At 33.1% G+C, this 22,068-nt stretch overlaps 1 protein-coding gene across 1 annotated transcript in view; it reads left to right on the forward strand.

Moving 5' to 3' along the window:
- The first annotated feature begins 8,134 nt into the window (after window positions 1-8,134).
- Window positions 8,135-22,068, forward strand: part of for (cGMP-dependent protein kinase for) — a 245,806-nt gene continuing 231,872 nt past the window's right edge. Inside the window, exon 1 of the mRNA XM_088268829.1 lies at window positions 8,135-8,271. The gene's annotated coding sequence lies outside the window, so the exon portion shown is untranslated. The remainder of the gene's footprint in view (window positions 8,272-22,068) is intronic.

A 22,068-nucleotide genomic window follows, 5' to 3' on the forward strand; every position in this document is an offset into this window, starting at 1 on the left:
ATCATGTCATTACGTACATATAAAAATGCAATGTTATATGCACCATGAAGAAACAGTGAAATAACGATTATATTAATTTATATGTATGTCCTCGATACAAAACGTTATTATTTATGCTTTTATTAAGAAAATTGTATTAATTTAATAAGTAAAAAAATATTAATTGTATTAATTTTCTTTATAGATTGGTATCCGAAAATTGATTAGGTATGATTCCAAGTATTTCAAAGGCACACTTACATAATATGTATCATTAGATTCGACTGGTTAATATCAAAACGATCAAAATCACTTCTTCAAAAATGACCAAAATGTATTAAATATGCGGGAATATTTTACTAGTCAATCTTTTTATGTCAAAGCGGTCAGGCAGTTTAAATATGGACGTAAGGATAATATTAGAAATAATGATTAAACGCTGTATCTAGAAAAAAATACTTTGTAGTCATCGTAGAGCAGATGACTTTCAAAATGGGACAAAAATACCACATTTCAAATATACATGTGTTTGTTAGGACATTAAGATAAAATACGAAAGGTTTTTTTTCCCTATGCATTTTCACTAAAATATTCAACAAAAATATAGTTTATATTTTAAGCACTAACTTTGTGATCTTCCATTTTATAATTAAAATATAACTTTGTTTTAAAATCACTAGGTTTAATGTTTAAAGTGATTTTAAAACAAAATATTGTGTTTAAAAATACCTCCACAGAGACGAAGAAATTTATGAGAAGGAATATGAAAGTCTGGGGTTAACAGCAGTGTTTCACATATTATGCAAATAATACTATAACGTCGATTACTGACTCTTATCTGCACTCAGTGGTACATAGGGCACTGCATCAAATTGATTCAGTGTTAATTGGGTTGTTGATTTCATGAAGGTGAACAGTCCTGCGCTTTAAACCTAACAATACAAGGAAGTGAAAATTAATATATATCAAATACTTTCTATAAACGGAGTTGATAATATTTATTAACTATAAAATCAAAGATCACAGTTTTAAAATAGTTAAGATTTATTTTAGTTAGTAACGAAGTGTTATAATATTAATATAAAAACGCACTTTTTGGCGATCTACCGTTTTGCCATCGAGCAGTCGATATTTTACCAATTTATTATTTATTACATTGAAACAATAATTATTACTTGCGTAACAAACAGCATTTAATAAAAACGTTATGAAATAGTTTTACCGAGCTGAGAAATTATTTCACTTTATAAAGAGCACGCACAGCTGTTCGGTAAGATAAACGTTTAATTAAAAAAAGTCAAATAACGTATTCCTGTTACGTCACGCGTCTTATAACTGTAGCTGTGCCATTATTTTGTATCGCGTGTATCCGATATTTTAAGAGTAAACGATCTTTCTTCTCTAATATTGGTCAGGAATGCAGGGGAAGACCGAGGAAAACTTGGCATGACAAGTATTTCAAATACTTGAAAGTGTTCAGATGAGATGGTTTGGGCATGTGAATCGAATGAGTGAAGAAGTTCTTCATCGAACTCTTATCCGCGCCCGATGGTGCATAGGGTACTGCATCATATAAACCTTGATCGTTATGACATAAAAGAGAGTTATCTCATATCGCTGAAAATTTCGATGGATAAAATGCGTAACGTTTCGTATTCATATTTGATTAAGTACATGGACCCAATCGCAATGAAAAAATAATGATTTTAAATCGATAAGCATGGTTGAAAATAGCTTACTATATTTTTTGTTTGTTTTCGTTAAATAATAATAATAAAACCCTTATCCGCACCCCAATGGTGCATAGGGCACTGTGTCATATAAACACAGTGTTATCTTGATCGTTGATACATGAAGGAAAGGTGATCAGCCCTCCGCTTCAGGTACCAGTCCATGGTAATTTTGAATAAATATTACAGTGAAAAAATCACTTATATTTATTTTACCCCCCTTGGGAATCGAACCCGGGACCTCCAGAATGGTAGCCGAGCGTGCTGACCATTACACTACGGAGGCGGACAAAAATTTTAACAGGTTTTGTGAATTCGAGCAGTACTCAGGTATTTTAACTGTCCAAATATTATAATTAAATCACAAAGTGTGCAAAAATAATACCGAATGCTTGTATTTTCACAGTGAAGAGGTTGACAAACATATTTTTAATAAAGATGGGATTTTTGACCTTAGACAGAGCTGTTCAACAATTTTCGTTTGTTTTAACCGAGTTTTTAGATCAGCGCCTTATTTGTGGTATAATAATTGAAGTAAAAAACACTGAAAAGTTATTTTTAAAGCAAACGTTAAAAACCTGTTCAAAGGTTTGCATTATATGTATAAATAAAAATGCAAATGTTCGTTAGTTAAAAAATCTTAAAATTAGTCACCGATTGCTTTGAAATTTGTACACAACGCTGCATTCAAATATGCGTTGCTTTTATATATTAAATACCCGTAATAGGTGTTGTTAATTGGGGAAAATAAATATGTTTCATGGATATTTAACTGCAATAGTAGCGCCATCTGTTGAACATACCAGCAACACACGGGATAATAAACACTGCTCATGGCGGAAAACGTGCTTCTTTACAGCTGCTGTCACTTAGATGTTCAATGTTTTTGATCGCATTGTTTTTCATAGATTTTTAATATTTTCATGTCTCCACAAGCAGTGTGAAATGAAACATGTTAGATATGTCTGATTTATGTTTTCTTTCTTTTTCATTTAACAAGACTGAGGCGTAGTAACGCGCGGTCGGGTACAGCTAGTACAATGAATTCAACGTTCTTAAATTTTATTATCATTATTAGAAAAGTTCAATTACCTTATATCACATTCGACTCGTTTTCATGAAAAACAACCATTTTCACGTAAATCAATCATTTGATCATTAATAAACTTATTATATTTACGATTTAATGATTGGTTTATATCTAAAATAACAAAACATTATATCAAAGCCTTACTCACAATTTCAGAATTCATTAAGCGTCCGGCTGCGCTGAGAACCGGACGTCTAATTCACACTCGATCTTTGTTAGAATATTTATTGGATTTTTGTTTTTGTTTATTAGAATATATATTGCTAAACTATATATTCAATGTATAAAGTTTTTTAGAATAAAAAAATAAATTATTTGTTTTTTCCTTAACTCCTTACCTTTCAATGACTCTTTTCTTTTCAAACCATATATTTATTGCGAAGTAAAACTTATTTTTTCAATCCAAAAACGGTGTCTAAAGAAAACAAATCATTAACGTCAAATTTTACTTGGGTTTAAAGAAAATTAAGTTAAAATTTATTGTATACTGTGCCTTAATATGATAATAACCAATAAGCATTACGTATCTGCTTATAGAACGTTTGAGACCCACAAAGTGTTTTATAAGTACAAGATAGCTTGTACTTATAAAACACTTTGTGGGTCTCAAACGTTCCACGGACCCAATATTGAACAGACCTGGTCTATAACATCAAAATCGAAAAGCAGTCCTTAATTACGAAGTAAAAATATACGTTTAGCATTTCAACGATGTGCAAATATAAGTCAGGTTTCGATGACGTCAGTTTAAATTAGTTGAATACCGACCAAATATAACTTACAAAATGTAAATTCTAATAAAATCACCAGTGACTTAAAATGTTATGATAAAATCTTTTTATAGTTCTTCTTATAAATTCCTGATATTTTAAGAGTCCAAAAACCTCGATACGAATTCTGTTTTTTTGGTGATATATCTCAACACTTTACAGCTGTAAGGCTTGAAGCTCAAATATAAAAAAAAATACACCATAGCAAATTAGGACTCGCAGGGTCCGCATTTAACAGTATGAAGGCTATCTGGAGATCGGATTTAAACTCGGTGAAGACCAAATGCTGCCTATACAATGCTTGCATTGCTCCTGTTCTCTTATACGGCTGTGAAACATGGCACCTTACAAGGGCCCAGAGCAGCCGTGTACTAAGCTTTGAGAAAAGGTGTTTGCGGAGAATTTTAGGCGTGCGGTGGTTTGACTTTGTGAGGAATGAAGAGATAAGGCGTAGGACGCAGCAAATCTTGGTCACAAAAGGCGATTCAGTTGGCTTGGCCATGTACTCCGCATGCCTCCTGAAAGCCTTAATCAAGCTTGCCTCTTTTATAAGGCATCAGGTTCGCGCCGCCCAGGACGACCACTGCTGACAATTCGTCGGCAGTTCTCGTCAGAACTTCGGGACGCGGATCTGATTTGGGAGGATGCAAGGGAGCTGGCAGCCGATAGAAAAGTCTGGAGACCGTTTGTGGACTCCATATGCTCCACCTAGGGAGCGAATATGGTTTATTATTATAGCAAATTTACAAAGTTAAGGAGAAAAAATTACAAATTGTGGAAATGTGAAAAAAAAAAGAATTTAACTGGTGAATGAATTTATTTTTATATTATAATATTTTTTAAAGGTATAACTTGCAAAGTCACTAATTTAGAGAATAGCAAAAATACGAAAGGTAGATATGAAAAATATACACAAACAGGTCAATCAAAATAAATATTTCTTTCTCCTAGATCTTGATTCTCCTAGGTCAATCTCGTAACAGTACAAATGAGTTCATAACAGCCATCTATGTTGGATTGAGAAAACATTTTATTCACCAGAGACTCTTCTATGTGTATGCATGATCCGATTATACATATTCACATACTTAGAACTGAAAACATGATTTTCATTTTTTATGTAGCTTATAATGTGACCAGTTTTTTTTTTTAATTTACAACATTTTGAGTGTGTCAAAATACTTACTTACAAATCTGGATTATCTCTACTTAGTTTTTGACATCTCAATATAGATGATCTCAACGAGTAAGTAATACCGACATCCGGACCATGTGTAAGACGGAGGATATCGTGACGTGGGGACGACAACGAAGGCCATATTGGAATGATCATGTAAACAGAATGTCACGACAGACCTCCACGTATCGTCCTTCAAAGAATCCCTGAAGGACGCAGAACCCCAAAATGGTGGAAAGACATCTGGGAGTCAACATCCCAAGAGCTACAAGCGGAGGCACAAACAGATCTTTAGGATCTAGAAATAGAAGGAGAAGAAGAACATAGATGATGAAGAATATGGACAGGGCTTATGATCTGTCATAGGCTGGTTAAGTAATAACTTTACATACGTACACCATTCATTTTCTCATTTTTCATTTTATATTTGGCTGGAATTAATCCCACGACACCAGTTTCGCAGTTGAGCGTCTTTCCATCTACGTCATGGCGCCTGTTCCATAGATCATACGAAAAGAAAAAAAAACAAGCTATAAATTTTAAAGAAGGCTGAAAAACAATACGCCATCAGAGTGTCTCAAAACATTCGAAAAAAAAGAAACTTGAAGAAATAAATAATTTAAATTATCTGTCGCTTTAAGCCTTTTCGTCTTCGAGCATCGACAATATGTTCGGTTGGATTATAGAAAATCCGGTTTACATGAATTAAATTGCAATAAATTCACAGTGAAATCCCTAAAAATCTTATGAGTTTTTTAATATTCTTCCATTTTATTACATTGTAAAAATGGTAAATCATAAATTGACACTTGGAATTTTGCTTACTGTTAAGACACACTTTTGTTTCTTTTATGGAAATTACGATCAAGATAAAATGCATGTTCTAATACAGTGCCATATGCATATCTAACATATTTCAAAACGTGGTTTTTAATTAAATTAAATAACGTAAATTACAAAAGATTCTTTTAAATAAATCAGTATAAAACGACTGTTTGGTACGATACAACGTTGTTTTCTTGTTCAATCTCACAAACAAAACATATTTAAATTCATATAAACTATAATATATATTTTCGGGTAACGATTCACCACCAAATTAATGGTTTTAGAAAAAACGGGCAGATAAAATGTTATTGTTATAATTTTAAGCCGATGGTATAGATAAAATAAATATACACCTACCCTCGAGGATAACGCTAGAGTTGCCTTCAGAACGCCTAAATTAATTCTCAAATGCGCAAATTGCCCTGAGGACACGTAAATACATGATTATTATTTTTTTGACATCTCATCAAAGATGAAGGAGAATTTGGAAGTCTGGGCATTTACGGGGCTGGCGACCGTCATTGGCTGGTTTAAGTGATCACTTTACACGCGTGTAACATTCACCAATTCAACTCATTATTGACAACCACACTACTTAAATTCTAAAAAATAAATTATCTGCTCAAATTATAAGCTTAAATAATAAAAATGAAAATGGAATTTTCTGGCGTTTCTCATGTGTATGATTATAATCCAGGATTCGGGCCTCACATACTAATATAAGAGTTTCTGCTTAATAAAAAGCTTCTTTACATCTCACCAATATATGTGAAGTTCTAGTGATTCAAGAACAAGGTTTCTAAATTGGTTCATATATATAGAACTTCCAAGAATTTGAGTAGTGTGGTTGTCAATAATGGGTAGAATTGGTGAATGTTACACGTGTGTAAAGTGATCACTTAAACCAGCCTATGACGGTCGTCAGACCCGTAAATGCCCAGACTTCCATATTCTTCTTCATCTTTGGTGAGCTGTCAAAAAATTATAAAAAAATAACTCCTGTAATTGGAGATAATCCAGATTTTGTGAACAAGTATTTGGACACACACAAAATGTTGTAAATACGTCAGCACAACGAAAGAAAATACTTTATTTCGCTTTTTGGCTACTTGCAGTGTTTCAAATTTCAACGCTCAAGTTAACTGCTAGAGTTTTATTTAAAAGATTCATTTGTAAAATTCTTATCTACTTCTGTCACTATAGGCAACAGGTTGAGCATCAGGGTTCTCTTTTATAATAAAATCATTTCTTAGAGAAATTTACGCTTTTTGTTTTCTTTCTTTTCCATTTATATGCATAACCCTTCTTACTTCATATTAAACTGATATGTACCTCAAAAGTTATTACTATTACCGTAATAATTATTTCACATTACTAAATTTTCATGACGAAGTTTCAGGCGCTTCAGATTTTCCAATATTTCAGTCAATGAGGATCCTTTACATCAGGATTATTTTATCCTTATATACCTAATTGAATGAGGAAACTAGTTCGTCCAAGGAAAGGGTCCGAAACTTCAAAAGGAAGGACATACAACCTGAGGACGAGGAGAGCTGACCCCAACAGTCTACAAAGACGATGAGTTGGGATGGAGTCAAGAAGAAGATACAGTGGAACCTCTCACAACGAGCATAATTCGTTTAAGAATCTTACTCGTTAAGCAAAACACTCGTTAAGCGAACGTTTTTTGTTTTTACTGGCCCGAAAGTCGCGGCTCACAAGTGAAGAAGTGAATGTCTGGAAAAAGGGACTTGCCCTTTCTTTTTTTTAAAAAAAGAGAAATATTTGTGTTTTTATTATTTACACAAATATTTCAATTTCATACTATTTCTGTGAGCCTAAGCGGCTCATTATTAGAAATAGGTGTCAAATTGTGGTAGAGTGGGTTCGAACCGAGAAACTCTGACTCAAGAGTCCGCGACACTAACCACGGGACCACAACCCGACACAGAGTTTCCCTGGAACTCATTATGTGAAATGTCGCTCGTTCCTTAACAGCAAAAGCAACTTTTTACATTTTTTGCTCGTTATAAGAGATGCTTGTTATGAGGGGTTCCACTATACTTGAATGTCTTTCAATACCAAATGTATGGAACGGTGTGATAACAAACTAACACGAATCAACAAGGTTTAATACTTAATCTCGCAAGCTCGATTGTGTGCGTTGTCGAGTTGACCGAGACGGTATATTGTACTCCGTTTAGCGTCTCGTACGTAACGATACGATGTAGCGATAATCATATGATTTCCTTGTGCGTGGAGCGCCGGTTACCGGTCTATTTGCGCTCGCGGGTCCCCGATAAGTGATTGCCTAATTGCGTCTCGGCAAACTGAGTACGCTAATTCGAAAAGATCACAATAACGTAAAACCTAATCCCGTCGGCAGCGCGCGGAGAGCAGAAAGATGGAGAGATGGCGCCTCGAGCGGCGGTGGTAGTTAGCTCGGCAGTCAACAGTCGGCGGCTCCAGTTCGGCCGTAATGCCCGAGCGTGACGGACGGCCGCGCGCCTCGCTCCCGCACAGACCGTGCGTCGCGCGCGATCTCCCGCGGGTTTCTGTTCTCCGTTCTCAGTTCTCAGTTCTCGGTCTCGGAATGTGAGTGAACCAGTGACCAGTGAACGTCCCGCGAGATCCGACATGGCGTCGCCCGGCAGGCGCGCACCTGACAGGAGTGCATCTAGCTAGCCGCGTCCCTAGGTGAGAGATAACCAGATAACGCAACGGTGAGATGTCGGAAGGAATGCGATAAGCGCGACTCGCGGTGACGGAGCTCTCCTCCGCCGCTGGCGATACGCGATAATGTATAAAATAAAGCTACGTTTGTGTATGCCGTGCGATCTATAAATAGAACCGCCTGCGTGTAGATAGCTAATAGTTACACGATTATGGGTCTCGCTGTGTACGTAGATAGGCTGACTTTTGGTTTGGAATAATATTTGCTTAATAAAAGCGAATTATTGCCGAAGAATGAGTTCCGCTCTCCGAAGACCGTACAACTCGCGCCTGTAGCATACAAATTGTACATCTCTTTCAAATATATATATTTTAAATTTGACAGTATAAATCCTTACATTTCTTACTTTATTGAATGAAACGCACATATTTCTACATGTTACTAAACGAATATCGCACTATCAATACTCAAGTAATAAAAAAAACACCTGATATTTATTTGAATAACAACTTTTTTACTGATGTACACCAAATAATATGCAAGATATATTTACTTCTGATTAGATTCTAGCACGTTTCAACTTCAAAACTAGCTATCTTTTTCTGTTAGCGAGTTCAGTTTGTCGCATGAAGATAAAATGACGTTTCTTAAATGATAACCATGACAATGATCCACCCACTTCCTAGCTGCAATTTTTGAGTCATATTTCTTCTTTTGCCACATTACGAATACGAAATGAACAAGATCAATTTAAAATGTGGTTTATTTGGATGGATGTTGTATTGAATGCAACAGGTGACCTTTTGTTGTGAACTGGTTTTCAGTTAGGTTAGTCAATGTACCTGTCTAAATATAAAACACGAGATTTTGTTTATTATCGACATTACGGTGAGTAATGAGCGAGTCTAAGGTGTTGGCATATTAGTTTGCAACGTTCACACATGAATAAGGAATATGTACCTTATATGTTATTGTTATTCTCGCTGCAAATGATCCAAGGTTACGATTTAGCACGCATCCTAAGGGCAGTGTAATTTATGTATTTAGCATCCTGATTCATTTATTCCGAGTGTGTTCTATGGAGCACAAAGCGAAGTCCAGTGAATAGCAAATGATATTCATCCTTACGAAGAAACATTATGTATTATAAATAAGATCCTACGTCATATATGTAATATTTATATATTATACATAGCTCGATCTAGATTAAATAAGGGATTTCCAATACATATAAAGTTGCAAGTCTGAGCATTCCTTTATATATAAATCCTTTTCTAAGTTGAGGCATCTATGATCAGTGGCGTGCACAGATAATTAATTAGGGTAGGCAGTGGAGTCCACCTCCGTAGTGTAATGGTCAGCACGCTCAGCTATCGTTCTGGAGGTTCCGGGTTGGATCCCCATAAGGTGGGGTTAAATTAAAATAAGTGATTTTTTCACTATAATATTTATTAAATATTTCCCTGGACTGGTACCTGAAGCAGAAGGCTGATCACTTTTCTTTCATGTGTTAACGACCAAGATAATACTGCATTTATATGATGCAGTGCCCTATGCACCATTGGGGTACGATTAAGGGTTTGAAAAATTAAAGGCATAGTAGTATGATAAACTGGTACTATTTACCGAGGTAGGTAATAAGGTAAGCTAGGTATTACATAGTAAGGTAAGATAGATATTGGTTGCGTTTTTATATGTCACACCGGTTAGTTAGGATAGGCATTGCTTTTCTGCCTATATGGGATGCTCGCCCCTGCTTATGAAATATGAATTTAGGTTGTTATAAATTGATAGAGGGGCAGTAGGATAATGATGCCCAGTTGATAATACAAAATCAGTGGAATTGTATAAAATTATGATTTCTTGACAGATATTCACAAATCAAAATCTATAATTACGAAAATGCCATAATGAAATAATTTAAACACTTTAAATTGCCCGAATACATAGGAAAATGCATTCATACAGTATGTTAAGGGGATATTCGCAAAACAGTTGAACAGAAAGATTCACTCCACCGGAGACCATCGGAGAGGTCACAAGTCTGTTAACGCCCGTTTAAAAAAATATAAACTGGATATTATTTTCGTTTTTAAGAATACATATTGGAAAATTATTTTTATATATTTTTTTAAACTCCTAACCTTTCAATAACTCTCTTCTTTTCAAAACCATTTAATTATTTCGAAGAAAAACTTAATTTTTCGATACAAAAACGGTGTTTTCAAAAAAAAAACATAAACGTAAAATGTTTCCTGGATTTAGAGAAAATCAAGTTGCGGCTTAACGAATGCTGGGCCTTAACCCTTTCCGGTCCCCCAAAATTAAAAAAAAATCTAGGTAGACAGTTACATTCCAATTGGAAAACAATTTGTCCTCTGCTCCACACACTGTTGTAATAAATACGAGTGACAAAAATGTAAGCTTGGAATTTAAATAAATAATACTAATAATAATAAAACCCTTATCCGCACCCCAATGGTGCATAGGGCACTGCGTCATATAAACGCAGTGTTATCTTCATCGTTTACACATGAAGGAAAGGTGATCAGCCCTCCGCTTCAGGTACCAGTCCAGGGTAATATTGAATAAATATGACAGTGAAAAAATCACTTATATTTATTTTACCCCCCTTGGGAATCGAACCCGGGACCTCAAGAACGGTAGCCGAGCGTGATGACCATTACACTACGGAGGCGGACTAATGATGAAACAAATGTCGAATAACATCCGACATGGGACCTAAGAGCTAAAAATTGATGTCGAATGAGATTCGACATTGGACCAGTAAGGGTTAAGATTTACGCGTAAATTGTACGAAGCAAATTGATACAAATATCTAACACGTGCCTTTTTTTCTTTGCATACAATTTTAGTATAATAATTCCATAGTATTTATATTTTTAAAAAATCGCTCACATCGTATAATTTCCGGTTTTTAATATAATTTGAACGACGTTTGATCGCCTCAAATATTTCCCAAGGGAATAAAAATATTCGACAAGTAAACTTCTAGCACCTGTATATACATATAAATAGTTTAAACAGAATGGATTTTTACTCTTGCCGAATATCTCATTTCTGTTTGGATTCAGTTCTTAACGTAATTCGCTATTAAACGTGTCTTCGGTTAATTGCTGCATGCTGGAAATTAAAATTTTGTGAATAGTTAGTTGTTACATAAATGGAGTTTGTGAATAATTGTTCTTTTCCATATAAAAACTAAAAATAGATAATTTCGCCTTGGCTCATAAAAAAGAAAACTTCGTTAAGGTAAATTTTAATTTGTAATATTATTCAAGATATATTATGTATGTAGATAATCAACTTAAATGACTTGAATTTTTGTGCGAAGCTAATATAGAACTTAAGGCAGAGAGCATTATATATACGGCCAAAAAAACAGGGAATATAGATGCCCAATACTGGGCGAAATGGTAAACTTTACGCTACTGTATAAAATGATCACTTAACCCAGCAAATGACAAGTCTAAATGACTTCCCAGGCTTCCATTCGTATAAAAAATATAAATGTATCCATAATATACATACATATCTTAATACATAGCCTCGATGTTAAATGTAATTAAATAATTTATTAAACATATTGACATCTTAAGAGGAGAAATACGGATGTGTGGGTATTTACAGGGCTTACGATATGTCATGGGCTGGTTTGAACAACCCATGATTGAAAACCACACTACTCAAATTTCAGAAGTTGTAAAATATCCTTTAATTGCCACTGTCATTCAAATGCGAGTCCTAAGCCCTGTAAATACCCAGACTTCCATATTTTTCTTAATCTGTGTTGAGATGACAATACAAATGACTCCCAAGTGGACTAACCCAGATTTGTGATCAACGATTTTGACACGCCCAAAATATTGTGAATTTATTTTATTGACGTTGGTTTTTTAAGAACGAAAAATTTTTTTTTTAAAAAGGTGTATGAAACATGTATCGTTATTCCCTTTTTTGTTAAAGAAGATGGAAGTCTGAGCATACCATGGCTTGCGACCTGGCATTTGGCTGGCTTAAACGATCACTTTATACACTTGTGTAACGTTCACTACTTTGCCCATTATTGAACATCCATATTGCACTAATTCTTGAAACTTGTATTTATGGAATTCTGCATACCAGTAAGGTTTTCGATACATTCGTGAGCCCTGCTATGCTCAGACTTAAATCTTTTATAAATAATGGCATAACGATACATTTTTCATGGCAAGTTGAGACACCTTTAAAAAATTGACATCTCATCCGTAGGGTGAATAATCCAGTGTCCGATATAGTAAATATTATTGATATTATTTATTGATTCGGCATTAACTTTGTGGAAACACATGATTATTTTAAATTAATGAAACACTTGAATAATCCACTGAATTGAGTTTTATTTTTATTTACGACTAGTTTCGAAAACGTCAATTGTTTTCATCTTCTGGTACAAATTAAAACGAAATAAAAATAAAACTCAATTCAGTGGATTATTCAAGTGTTTAATTTAATTAAAATTATTGATATTATTATTTTTTTTATAAAAATAATATTAATCATAAATTTGCCTTAAATATTCTAAATATTCCAACACTCATATTGGTATCGACGAACTTTCTCATAAAGCAGTAATATTCCTTACCCTGAGCTCCTTCACTTAGGTCATCTGTATTCATTAAAATATATCCCAGTCCTCTCAGAACTGGAGTGCAAACCCTGTTTCTGATACAATTAACAATCAAGTCAACACAGTGTCAATATAATGCGGTGCCTTATGCACTATTTGGTTGTGAACAGGGGTCAAAGATAACGTATTTTTGTATAATGTATACGGATATGCATAATACGAGTATGTAGGTATGAGTAACCATTGTTTACGCGACTCGTGACGTTTTACGTGGGTATATGGTAAACATGCTACTGACTGTTTTTATGTAGAAAATTATAAATGATTTATGAGTTATCGAATCTCAAATACATACTTGATAAATAATATACATATATTTTTACGTAAATTTCATATTATATATATATATATATATATATATATATATATATATATATATATATATATATATATATATATATATATATATATATATATATATATATATATATATATATATATATATATATATATATATATATATATATATATATATATATATATATATATATATATATATATATATATATAGTTATAAGTTTTTTGCCAGTATACCCACGATATACATATATCGTAGTCATACAGGAGAAAGTGACCAAGTGCATTGTTTTACAAAAACGTGATCATTGACTATTTGATATCTTACTAGCTTAATATTGCCCTAAAAAAATCCCAAAGGATTTTAAACTTGGAAGTATAATATACTGACTTCTTAAAAATGACTAACTGCATTGGTGTTCATTTTCTTGCCAAGCAAAAGTGACTTAAATGGCCCTCCTGAGCATTTTACGTTTTGGTAGATAGTCACTTTCTCCTGTACGACTACGATATGTGTCATTATTTTATGTGGGTTTTCAATAATTTAGCAGCTGTCAAAAATACGCTGTTCGCATAAAAATCGTTAAGTATTGTGTGTATGCAGCTTCTACATTCAACAGTTGGCGCTGCCATTGCCGTAAAACGGTGTTTTTACATGTACACAGTTAAAAACGACTGTCGCTGGCTTAGTCTGGTTTAATGGAAAAGAAATATGTTAAAAAAGCATATAAAAACAGACGAGTCAAAAATCGGTGAATAATTTTAGAAGATTTAAGATTTTGTACAAACTTACATTTATTTACTTAATTTTATAGATAATCCTTGTCATTTGAAGAACCCGTATTTTACTGTCGATATAATTTTTTTTTAGAAAATGAATCAAGAAAACCATGTATGTGCATACAGACAGTGCAGACAATAAAGGGCAGTAAGAGCATGTAATAAGTATTTGCGAAAGGCACGCAAAGAGCTAGCTCTCCGATAACTATAAAGCAATGATTTCAATATTTTTTTGTTTTTTACATTCCACTATAATAGTAAAATCTAAATGAAATGCAACAAAATATAATTAAATATCATCGCTATTTACTTGTCTGTAGAGCTCTTAGCATGCCTCACCCAATTATTTATTGCGTGCTCTTACTGCCTCTTACTGGCTGCACGGCAGAGAATTTATCAGTATGTACCTATTGGAGATTATCCTTTATTATCTATGGTCTTTGGGCTAAAAATAATATGTCGAGATGGGTATTTATATCGTAATCTATAGTTCTTTCAAAATGGAATTAAACATTTCGTATGAAAGCAATTTAAAAAGTTTTAATTAAAGTATGACCATGGTTATTCATCATTTACTAATTGATCTACCTTTTCAATTTATGGCCAAAATTCTATTGAGAAAATGATATAGAAAATGGCTTTGGTTTATTTTCATTATATGTGCTATAAATTTAAATAGACAAAATATTTTTTTATTTATTTAATACTTTTACAGTAAATTTGGTTTATATTCTGAATCCGCTCCAGTCAGAAATGTATCTCTTTTGGAAACCAATTGTCAATCGAAGAAATCCTTGGAGGACCACTACTGGACTCGAAGGTGAAGCTCTTACCACCAAGACAGGTACATGACTCATGTAGGTCTTGAGAGTGAGCTGTGATACAGAGGGAGGTCACAATAGACCTAATATGGTCGCAGTGACATAAGGGATGCAAGATCCCTTGACCTCACAAAAACAATTGTCAATTCTTGCACAAATATTCATATTCAAACCCTTATCCGCACCCCAATGGTGCATAGGGCACTGCATCGTATAAACGCAGTGTTATCTTAATCGTTAACACATGAAGGAAAGATGATCAGCCCTCCGCTTCAGGTACCACTCCAGGGTACCCTGAATAAATATTACCCTGCACAAACAGCCCGCAACTTAATTTTCTTAAAACCAAGGTAACATTTGACGTGATACATTTTTTGCGTTTTGGTATTAAAAAATAAGATTTTCTTCGAAATAAAAATATGATTTTGATAAAATAAAATTAGTCATTTAAGGGTCAGGAGTTAAAAAAGTAATATGTATTTTTTTATGTATTATTTAAAAAAAAGAAAATTCCAATACATGTATATTTGAAAAAAAAGAAGATATAAGGAAGGCTGTTTACATAACTGACTTTCGACTTTACCGGTCACCCCCTTCCCCCAATGAGTCCGTTATATCGTGGCTTTACTGCACTACCTTCTGATACCTTTAAGGCATCAGCTGATATAGCTAATAGCGTGGTATGCACAACTTCAATTTACGATCGACCCAAACCATTTTGTAGACCTCTTTATCATCCTACGAACTAATTGAGTGACGGATTTTATAACGATGAACAAAAAGAATTATCTCATTAAAAAAGATAACATAATGTTACAAAGAAACACGCCACTATTCATTCGTGACACGCATTCGCATTATTAATTAGCAATTACGAACGTGGAGATTATAATTTATTATTATTGAATAATTAATGTCGAATGTTTTAATGTCACTTACAGTAAGTGCTGATAGGTCAGTTACGATAGTAATTTTATTGATGGTCCGATGCAATGTAATGTATCATAACTTTGCAGGTATTTCTGAAGTATTGATGCAAACACGTACGTATGTGTGTAAATAATACCCATGAATCACAACTTTGTGATTTTCCGCAAGAATATTGCTAATAAATAAATTGCTTAGACCAGGGGTTCACAATCTTTTTCAGCCCGCGACGCACTTACAAGTATAGTATTTTGTCACGGCGCCCTACGTTAGCCAAAGCTAATTGCGTATATATATATATATATATATATATATATATATATATATATATATATATATATATATATATATATATATATATATATATATTGACATGTGAACGGTGTAATATTACATACATATTGTCATTGATGGGCCTTTCAAAGGAATATTTTTTTTATAACACTTTTTTATTCAAATTTAAAGATAGGAAGCATTTAATGAAAGACCCTGTGTATATTACCCTGATAAAAGACCATGTAGAAATAGGTAGGTACCTACAATTATAGTAGTTGGGTAGATAGGCCCAAAAATTAAAACATCCACCAAATGAAATAGAGTTTTATTATATTTATAAGAATTCAGAATTGAAACAGCTAAAAAGAGAATATTTGTGGTTTCGGATAACGATAGAGGATTGACTCGCGGCGCCCCTCATTACTTTCTACGGCGCACACTTTGGGAACCCCTGGCTTAGACGGTTAAACGACGAGTGTGATGCAATATCGATATCGAAGGATATTTCATATTCTAGAAAATTTATTTAGTTTTAACTCTTACCACCCCTGTATTGAGTGTCCCTTTTCGCTTGCAATTTTGCAAAAATCAGTCTAAATATCATTTCAGCACAGTTAACTCCCCATATATCGCTCACTCCTTTTAACAACTTCACATATCAAAAAACTTGATTTTTCAGGAGATCGTTTTTAAAGTTTAAAAATACAATAAAATGTATTCAAAATAAATATCAACCCACTTATTGAACTTTTTACTGTGCAACAGATCTTTTTAGGTAAAACCTGAATGTTTTTTCTCCATTTCAAAATTTTTTAGTATATTTTAAAAATAATAAAAAAATAAAGTTAAAAATATGTAGCATTATATGTAAATTATTAAAAATATTAAGTTAAAAATATGTAGCATTTGCTGGGATATAGAAGATTTTCTGGCCATTCCGAAAACATGCACAACTGAAAATTGACGATTTTTGATATATGACGTTGTTGAAAGGAGTGAGCGATATTTGATATTTATTCATAATTATGACACGACAATATCACCAAAAAGTACGTTTTTGAAATGTCCTTGTTTGCTTTAGTTAATTTACTATTTTTTTTCTTAAAATTTTAATTTTTGATCGATAAAATCAAAATATTTATATGATTCTGATCAAAATTAAATATTTATTATATGGTTGTATGCGAATATTTTTTGTTATCTATCTTTTTATCTGCTTTATTAGCATAACACAGTAAAACCTCGATATAACGGACTTATTGGGGGGAAAGAGAAAGCTGAAAGTCCGTTATAAAAAAAAAGTTGAAAAAAATATTGTGTTACGTTGAAAATATGAACACCGTATTTAGATGCAAATAAACAATAAAAACACAAAAAATATAGTCCTGTCCGCCTCCGTAGTGTAATGGTCAGTACGCTCGGCTACCGTTCTGGAGGTCCCGGGTTCGATTCCCAGGGGGGTCAAATAAATATAAGTGATTTTTTGATATTACACTCCGGAGGCGGAGTTCACATGCAGCGACACTTCAATTTAAGCATGTATAATATTAACAGGACGTTTTTTAAAATAAAATACATTGACCTGTTTTTTGTTCGTTATATCCGAAGTTCGTTAAATAGATGTCCGTTATATCGAGGTTGTGCTGTACAAACTTTATATTAAAATGTAAATATACAATGTATAATTTTTGAACGGCCTTTGGTTTGGCTATGTTGTGACATGACAATACCAAAGGCCACCTCTTCTCTTGATGATGAAAAATATTAACTTTGTATATTAATTCGTTATTCTTTGTTGATAATGTACATTGCGAACATTCATTTATATTCACGTATAAATACTAGTATAACATACATAATTTCAATACATTAGAATGAATACGCAATTGTTTTTATAAACTGGCTTTTTTAGTTTGAAACCAAAGTTATTCATAATCTCATCATAGATGAAGAAGAATATGGATATCTGAGTATTATTTACAGGGCTTATGATCTGTCATAGGCCGGTTTTTGGATCTGTCATAGGCAATTGCCAACAATTAACTTCTGACGCCGACACGGTATTATGTTGCTCGTTAGTTACATGGTTAGGTGATCGGTGACCAGTGGGATTGATTTGAAAGGATATAGATGAAGTTAGTGAAGGAGCTCAGATTTAGTTAACATTAATGACTTAAACGCTAAGTACCTGCTAGAGATGTGCCGAATAGGTAACTGTTACTTTTTGGTTTTACGATTGGGAATTGGGATGGTATTCGTTTTTATTTATTTATTTCAAGCTTATGATTTCGATGTCAGATTTTAAATATATTTACTAACTTACCATCATGCCGCTTCCCCGCATGAGTTGGCAGATAGAACGCCACACCAATCTGCATTTATACACAATCTTCGTCTCTTCCACATTAATACACCTTCTCATGCATACACTCCGATTATTCTGACTTCTGACCTAACAACTTTTAAATATTTAAAATACTCGATCATGCCAAGGTTTCTTCGGTCTTCCTCTGCTTCTATTACCATCTACATTCGCCTCCTTTCTTCGCTCATTTGATTCACAATCCAAAACCATCTCAACACACCTTTCTCAATTTTATCGATAATGCTTATCATTATTTCCCAAATATACTAGAATAATTAGAGGCTAGAAATTTAATCCGCCTCCGTAGTGTAATGATCAGCATGCTCGGCTACCGTTCTGGAGGTCCCGGGTTCGATTCCCAGGGGGGGATCAAATAAATATAAATGATTTTTTCACTCAAATATTTATTCAATATTACCCTGGACTGGAGCCTGAAGTGTAGGGCTGATCACCTTTCCTTGACGTGTTAACGATCAAGATAACACTGCGTTTATATGATGCAGTGCCCTATGCACCATTGGGGTAAGGGTCAGGGTTTGATAGAGAAATTTAATATGCAACGATATTCGTGCACTGATTGGCGTGATTACCTTTGAATAATCGAATCCTAAAAACGTATAAAGAAACAAATTCATTCGAATAAGTCGTTATTTCATTCGGTTTTAAAAAAAAATGATTGCACATGTTTAATAAGTATGGTTTGATAGATGTTCGAATGACGAAATAAGGAAAGAATGTAAGGCTGAGATAAGCATTATCGATAAAGTTAAGAAAGGTGTGTTGAGATGGTTTGGACATGTGGAGCGTATGAGTGAAGAAAGAACGGTTAAACAAATTTATGAGGCGTATGTAGTTGGAAAAAGAAGCAGAGCACGACCGAGGAAAACTTGGCACAATCAGGTGTGACAAACCTGTGTATGTCAAATACTTGAAAGCGGCCGGGTCAGGAGTCGTAATAATCGTCGGGTATGTATGAGGAGATGCATGAATGTAGAAGAGGCAAAGAATGTTTGCAAGGACAGAGTGGTGTGGCGTTCGATTCTCTCTGCCTACCCCTGCGGGGAAGCGGCGTGATGGTTAGTTAGTTAGTTAGTTAGTTAGTTATTAAGTATGGTACATACATATAAATGTTTCGTCATATTTCGTTATCTCCGTAATTAATGTTTATTACACGTTATTTACATGCAACGATATTGTATATAGTCCTCGAAGTAAATACAAAAACAATAAAACGTGTTATCTATTTACGTTTCTAGAAAGCATTTTTGTTTGCCCTTGAATATATTAATTATTTTATTCGCTTGTTGACTCTACTCTGATAACGTAGATTATATCGTTTACACATGACTATTTGTTCAAATTCAATTTTAACACGATGTCAATTTATGCTAAAATGGAGAAAATTAAAATTTTTAATAATTATGTAGATTGCACAGAGCTTTTATCACTCATGAATTTAAGAGTCCCGGGAGCACAGATCAGAAACAAAAATTTATTTAAAATCCCTAAAATGCACACCAAGTACTACGAAAATTCATTTTTAAATCGAGCCTGCGATATCGCTTACTCCTTTCAAGAACGTCATAAATCAAAAAACTTGATTTTTCAGGAGAACGTTTTTAAAGTTTAAAAATATAATACAATTTATTAAAAATAAATATCAAGCCACTTATTGAACTTTTTACTGTACAACAGATCTTTTTAAGTTATTATAAACCTGAAGGTTTTTTCTCCATTTGAAAGATAACTAGTTTATTAAAAAAAAAAAAAAAAACAATACATTTTCTTCAAAATGCAAAAACAACACTTTCTGCCCTGTAGCGGGTAAATATTACGGAAAAATATGCCACTTTTTCTAGGATATAGTACATTTTCTAGGCATTCCGAAAACATGCAAAACTGAAAATTGTCAATTTTTGATTTATGACGTTCTTGAAAGGAGTGAGCGATATCGTAGTCGTACAGGAGAAAGTGACCAACTGACAAAACGTAAAATGTTCAGGAGGGCCATTTAAACGTTTTTACACTTTTGTTATCAATTAAAAACAAAGAAATAATGTATTCACGATTGTGATTATTTTTGTGTGAAAAGAGATGTTTACCAATAGTGAAATGAGTAAAAAATATTTTTGAAAATTTACATCCTAAAGTTTTTAAAATTACTTAAAGCAGTTGGTCACTTTTTCCTGGCATAAATTTAGGAAAAAATGCAGATAGTCACTTTTGATTCTTAGAATGAGAACGGAAACGTTAGTTACAGATACAAAAGTTTAATTCAAAGCATTTTATTTTATTAATTTAAATTAAGAAAGAAACTTTTTTGTGGAAAATAAACTAGCTGGTAACATAACATATATTTTTTAAATAACATAACTTTTTTTTAATAAATATACAAAAAGTAAAGAAGTATTATTCTGACTCAGATTCGGAATCTAAGTTTGGCTCTGGTGCTCTGTCCTCCAGCCCGGGTTCGATTCCCAGGGGGGGTTGAAAATAAATATTAGTGATTTTACACTATAATATTTATTTCATATTACCCTGGACTGGTCCCTGAAGCGCAGGAGTGATCATCCTGCCTTCATGTAAGTAACGATCAAGATAACACTGCATCAATACGATGCAGTGCCCTATGCACCATTAGTTGCGGATAAGGGTTAGAAGAAGATTTGAGATCTAACATATCGTCAAATCTTAATTCATGTACATTATATGGATCACTCTTTCTTGATTTTTACATATTTTCATCAATAATTTACCTCTACTGGCCATTTGACTTTGAATTTAGTCCCTTTGTTTCTCTAGAAACATTTAAATGTCAAATGTTTCATACAGAACTATAAATAACTTCATGGCGTTGAAAATTGTTACAACAGGCAATAATGTCCGAGTGTCACTTGGTCACTTTTGCTTGTAAAGAAAATGAACATCAATGCAGTTAGTCATTTTTAACAAGTCAAAATATTATACTTCCAAGTTAAAAATCGCTCTGGGATTTTTTTCAGGGCAGTATTAAGCTAGTAAGATGTCAAATAGTTAATAATCACGTTTTTGTAAAAACTGCAGTTGGTCACTTACTCCTGTATGACTACGATATGTGCAATGTAATGCTTAATGAAAAAGACATCAATAATGTTTCTTTTAATACGCTTAAGAGAAATATTGTTGATGTCTATTTGACTATTTGATAGAGAAAATTTCTATTATTTGATAAAAAACATGTAATGTAAGTTTATTTTATAGTTATACTTTTATGTACATGATAGTTTATTTTTATTTTTAGATTACTTGTGGAAACCTCTAATGTGAATGTTATTTTTTAATTTAATTTAATTTTGTTACATTTGTTAAATATTCTGTTATTTTGTGGAGTTCTTAAATTCGAATAAAATGAAATTAAATATGAATAGATCTAGCCAAAGAATAAAAAGTGTAGGTACCTACTAGAAATACCTTTTTGCGAATTCAGACTCACGTAAAGACATTAATTTTTCACAGGTCCTAAACTGTTTAATTCATTACACAAAGACCATGCCTACATGAAAGACATTTTATCTAGATTTCTTTTGATTTAAAAATATACTTAATTTAAAAAAAAAACAAGGTCTAAGTGGCTTTTTCCTTTAAACTTATCTCTCATGTACTAGGTGCATACTTATTTGTTTTT

Source organism: Brachycentrus maculatus, unplaced genomic scaffold, assembly GCF_059751285.1.
Source record: "Brachycentrus maculatus isolate JH-2025_06_01 unplaced genomic scaffold, ASM5975128v1 h1tg000024l, whole genome shotgun sequence".
Lineage (NCBI taxonomy): Eukaryota > Metazoa > Arthropoda > Insecta > Trichoptera > Brachycentridae > Brachycentrus > Brachycentrus maculatus.